Source organism: Chionomys nivalis, chromosome 4, assembly GCF_950005125.1.
Source record: "Chionomys nivalis chromosome 4, mChiNiv1.1, whole genome shotgun sequence".
NCBI classification, from domain to species: domain Eukaryota; kingdom Metazoa; phylum Chordata; class Mammalia; order Rodentia; family Cricetidae; genus Chionomys; species Chionomys nivalis.
The window spans coordinates 84,391,164-84,397,163 of record NC_080089.1 but is presented as its reverse complement, the minus strand read 5'-3'; positions in this window follow the sequence as shown (position 1 = coordinate 84,397,163).

Here is a 6,000-nt window from a genome sequence, read left to right as displayed (position 1 = left end):
CAGGTATGTGCAACTCTCATCTTTGATATCTGCCGCTATGTCCTTCTTCTATATCTTCTTGCCCTCCTTGAATTCTGACATTAGTTCTAGATCACTTGATGCCTGTGATTTTCTGTTTGTATATTTACTTCCCTCTGTCCTACTTGGATGTTTTTACAATTGAATTAATATGAGAGGAAGGGAAACGAAAAGGAAAAAGAGAGTAACCCAACGACTCTAGAGTTGAAGCGTTAAAAACTTGAGAGTACCATAAGCTTCAGAAAGTTTACTGTTTGAACTCGTTGAATATTTCTAGTTATGTTATTTTCCTCCTATGTATTCACAATCATTGCTTGCTTCTGAATCTGTCAAAGATGAGAGTTGCACATACCTGCTGGATAATGCCAGTTATCTGGTAAGTACCCAAGAGGAGGAGCCAGGGAGAGTTGCCAAGTAAGGCTTCTATCTTTCTGTCTGCATGGCCTGGTTCTCTTAAAAAAGCAAGAAATTTTCCAGGTAAGTGTAGCTGTTACTCCTCATAAAGGGAGCTTCTTGCAACAGAGATTTACAGCTGCCCAAAATACACAGAGAAAATGATCACAGCGTACCCAACCTATACAGGGACTTCTACAATGCAACCCCTATTCCTAAGGCTCAAGGAAAATATCTCAAAAGAAAAGATTTCATTAGACGATCAGGGAAGCTGCACCAACAAGTTGCAATGGTTACCTAAGGAAGGCCTGCATAATGATAATACCAACTGATGTGCTAAGATGGACAGGGGAAATTTCATAATAAAAGAATATATGTGTGTGTAACAATAATAATTAAATAAGAAGTTATGGATTTGAGGAGTGGGGAGGAAGAGTTGTAGCGGTGAGAGAAAGATGGAAATGATATAGACACAGTACTCATATATGAAATGCTCAGAACATTTAATTGAAAACATTTTTAATTCAAAAGACTAATTAATTATAGAGATAGAGCCATGTCTTTCCCATTTGGATTTGTAGGGTTATTTCTTTCATACCCACTAGATTTTATGTTTTCTAGAGACTATTCAATGATGCAAAGTTTATGATAGGGTTATCAGAAATCTTGACTATTTGTTGATTACAGTTCTCCAGACCCAGGACACCTTGCTTTCACACTTATTTTCATTTATGAACAAATGTGTATGTAACCGACTCGTTATATGCCAATGTTAATCGACAGTCACACTGGGTCTTATTCTATAAGGTTATTTACTGTACTGAATTTTATTTTAAGGAATGTGGTTGTTTGAAAGAAAATGGCCTCCAGAGGGAGTGGTACTAATGAAAAGTGTGGCCTTGTTGGAGTAGGTGTGACCTTCTTGGAGGAAGTGTGTCATTGTGGGGGCAGGTTTTGAGGTTTCCTGTTACCTGTGCATCATCAAGACATAAGAACTCTCAGCCCTTTCTCCAGAACCATGTCTGTCTGCATGCTGTCTTGCTTTCCACCATGATGATAATGGACTAAACCTCTGAAACTGTAAGCAACCCCAATTAAATATTTCCCTTTATAAGAGTTGCCATGACCATAGTGTCTCTTCACAGCAATAGAAACCTTTACTAAGATAAAGAGTTATTTTGAAAACAGTTCATCTAAATTGATTGTGTGTGGGTGTGTGCGCACACGCATGTACACTGGGGATCAAAACAGGGCCTCATATATATTAAACTAGTCCTCTGTCACGGAGCCTCATCTCTCCCCTATATCCATTTATCTTAATTTAATAATATCCTCTGTAACTATCCAGTTACCATTACTATTAAGTTTTAGCTTCTATGGAAATTGTGACCTGGGAAGACCAATGCTAACCTTTCTTCTGCTTGTTCACCTTAGAGTTTTATGGGCGAACATGTGGATAGAACATTGTATATAAAGAAAAGACTATGATCATTTCTCTCTCCAAAACTAACAGAGATGAATCTTGGTCCTAGGATTTACTCCTGTCAAAGAAACGAATTTCGTTTATTTTCAAAAGGGCAAGTTAGATCAGTTTCCCCAATCCTGGCTTCTTGCCGCCTGTCCCCTCATCAGAGGTCCTGTTCTGCCACCGTGGCCTGGGTCTGCCAAGGTCTGCCAGGGGTGTGACAGTCCTGGATAGCCAATTTTGAAGTTAAAATATGAAATGAACCTGTATTTATAACATAACCTGAAATCATTTACCTAAGATATTCCCTTCTTATATCACAGTTAAAAACACTTAATTTTATAGTTATTCCCCTTTCTGTTTATGTCCCATGATTCACTGAGGACATATTCCAGGTGTGCCTGGTGTCGTTATCAGTTGGAGAATAACACTGATTTACCCCCGTTGCTGCTTTGGAAACTATGGCTTTTCTATTTTTCTTTCCATCGTTTCATGTCTCACTTCCTTTGTGCGTTTCGTTTCTTTCCTTCCCCATATCAGTTTTGTTAGCTCATATCCTCAGTTGATAGGATCAGAATCACCAGTGGTGGAAAATGTGCCTGTGAGTCAGTCTGCTTTCGCTTTCAAACTAATTGGGCATCTTTTCAAGTCACGCCACTGTCAGGGAGCTCAAGGGGCGTTTTAGGTTTGTTACTTTAAGACTTGTAACTCTGTAGAACAGTGAAGATGAAACTCAGGAAGTTCTTATTGGTAAAAGATATTTTAAAAATAATACACACCATTAATAGTGTTACTCTTAAGGGCCTGTGGCCATTATCCCCCAGATACGCATAATTTTAGAACTATAATAGCACATGGTTAGTCCACGTGGAAGGGGACCCAGTCCTTGGCAACTGGCCAATTACTAAAGACCCTAGAAGTTTTCAAGTCTATAAAAGTGATCTTCTAAAACCTCCAAATTCCAGTAATTATAAACAGATTCCTCAGAATTTGCCACAATAAATGATGCTATAGGAACTAATTTAAGAAGGCCAGCAACGAGGCAGCTAATGGCTGTTCTTTCAGAGGACCCAAGTAAAACCCCAGCACTGACATGGCAGCTCACAATAATCTGTAACTCCACTTGCAGAGGATCCAATATCCTCTTGTGACCTCCTTGGTCTCTGTGTGCATGTGGCAAACCAACATACAGGCAAAACACCCACACACATAAAATAAATAAAAATCTAAAAGTTATTTAAAGGTCGCCTTTTAGAACTTTCCACTCTTGCAACTCTCTAGTTTCTAACTCAGGATTAATATTTCTCTTGATAAACTTCAAGGTGTATGATGATGTATCTTGGTTCTTTGCAATTACATAGAGAGATATTTCTTTTTTACTTTTTTTTTTTTTGAGGCAGACTTTCACTGTGTAGCTCTGACTATTCTGGAACTCACTCTGTAGACCAAGCTGGCCTCAAACTCACAGAGATCTACCTGCCTCTGTCTCCTGAGTGCTGGGATTAAAGGTGTGTGTCACCACTGCCTGTCTTAAGAGATATTTCTAAAGGAATCTTAAAAATATACACAGTTTAACTTAAAGGTCATTGGGAATTTAATACACAAATATACAAAATATAATGAAGTAGCCACTCACAATTCTTTCCTCTTATTTCATATCTTTGTTTTATAGATTAGCTCTAGTGAGCAGGTGTTGACAGGCTAATGTGTATTTGCTGTTGGTGGTTATACACACATGATCGTTTGACATGTTCATGGAGAGGACTGGGGACATAGCTTAGCTAGCAAATGCTTTCTATGCAAGCGTGCCAACCCGAGTTCTCTCTCCAGCACTTGGTCAACAAGCTGAGCATGGTACTGGGTACTTGGAATCCTCAGGCTAGGGAGGTGGAGGCCAGTGGATTCTTGGAGCTCCTTAGCCAGCTGCTAAGAGGCCAGTTCCAGGCCAGAGAAAGACACTGCATTAAAAACAAAACAAAACAAACAAACAAACAAACAAAAACAGACACTAAGGTTCATGGTACCTGAGGAACAAACACCTGAAATATACCTCTTCTGGCCTCTGCATGCACTTACACAAACATGCATGACCCCATATCAACACACAGGCATAAACACACACAAATTTTTCCAAAGAAAGCTATTACTTAGAAATTGCATGTTTCTGATAAGTTGCCATTAATTTTATCATCTCTACATGGAAGGCTGGATGATAACACTCACTCACTTATGCTTCTACTTATTGATGCTTGATTCTTACACACACACACACACACCACACACACACACACACACACAGGGTGTGGGGAGAGAGCATTGACCTTGCATTCGTCAGTTTTCCACAACTGTGACAAAATTCCCAAGAAACACAACCTAAGAGCTAGCTTCCTTTGACTCGTGGTTTCTGTTAGTCGTCAGAGTTGGTGTGATGACTTCTGGGCCCATGATAAGGAAGAACATCATAGCAGGGAGTACCTCATGGAGCAAAGCAGCTCACCTAAGGATACAGGTGTAGAAACAGGAAGCAAAGGGCAGAGGCACCACATTCACTTCAGGGATCTATTTCCTTAACTAGGCTCCAACTGCCAATAGCATCAACAGTCGAGGAAATAAGCCTTCAATACACAAGTTTTTGGGGTCACATCCCAGGTCCAAACCAACCGGATTTTTATTCTGATGTTCAGTGAGCATGATTTTCTTATTTTCTACAGATAGAAAACAATGGGGTATCAGTAAAATCCATCTCTCTGTTTGAAATACTCAGGAAAAACTTATTTTACTGCAGCGTCCTTGAAAGTTGCATTGTACTTTGACACAGTGATCTCTTCAAATTCCACGCATTGAAACATGAACAAATGATTTAAGTTGGAAGTGTTGCTCAGTAGTAGAGTATCTACAAGGTTGTGGGTTTGATTACCAGCACAACAAAGCACTACAAGCTCAAAGCCTGAAGTGAAACCAACCAACCATAGAATCACCAACACTTTGCTGCATCATGATGACAAGAAGTTGAAGGCAAATATTTTAGCGCTGTGTAGATTTGTGGTAGAAGCTATGTGTTCTGGCATATTTTCTACCTGGAAAGTGCAATGGACGTTCTAATTGGACATAGCCCCATTATACAAATTGCATCGTGACGTGTGGTAATAACTGCATGGTTTGCTTCTCGAAGGAATTTCTTTTCTTTTGTTTCGTCCCCCTTAGTTTTCTCATTTCTTCAGTCCTGTGAGATTTATGCAGTGACTGACTATTCAATATGAGATGTAAATTATTTAAAAGGGACTTCCTTTGATCTCTAAAGGTTGAAATTAAAGAGTCTGTTGATCCCCAATACCCATCCAAGTATCCTTTCCTTTCAACAAGAGCACAGTTGGTGGAGAACAAAGCTCCTATTTCTGCTGCTTTGGAGCCCAGAAAATTGTTCTCTCCCTCTCGGTTTGTACTTCTGTACTCAGTACCAGGAGCTAGCAAAAGCCAGCAGGAAGCGTGCTTGAAACAGAATGAATGCTTTCTGTTTCAAGTGGATGGTGGAGGATCCTAGAGGCAAAAGCAGCCCCGAAGAGCCCACTTCAGACTGTAACAAGACGCTACATTGTGGCATCACATCCTGGGAATCCAGGTTACCTTCGGAAACCCAGCTTGTTACCTAGAGATGATTGACCCGTCCTTCTCCTCCAGCTAATAGAACTGTCAGCTCTCCTGTCACTCAGCCATCAGCATCCCTTGAGTATAACAAAGGTAACACAGGAAGTGGAGTATCCCAGGGGCTTAACCTACTCAAAAGCGAGGTGACTTGTGAACAAAAATGCTCTATTTCAAGTGTTTGAATTCACAGCAAAGGAAGGTGAACATGATATGAATTTTTACAAAGTGAGCATCATTTTCTTTTGCACCTCAACATGTACATATTATTTAAATCTGTAATTGTTCTAAATGTAGTGATGTAAAATTGAGCCCGGTATGGTCAGAAGATATAACTCAGAAGAGGCCAGTGTGTGTGTGTGTGTGTGTGTGTGTGTGTGTGTGTGTGTGGATAATAGTGGTTAGTTGTGAGAGGTGTTTCCTTAAAAGAAAATGAAAAGCCAGATTTCAGCTGCAATCATTAAATTATATCCAATTTATTG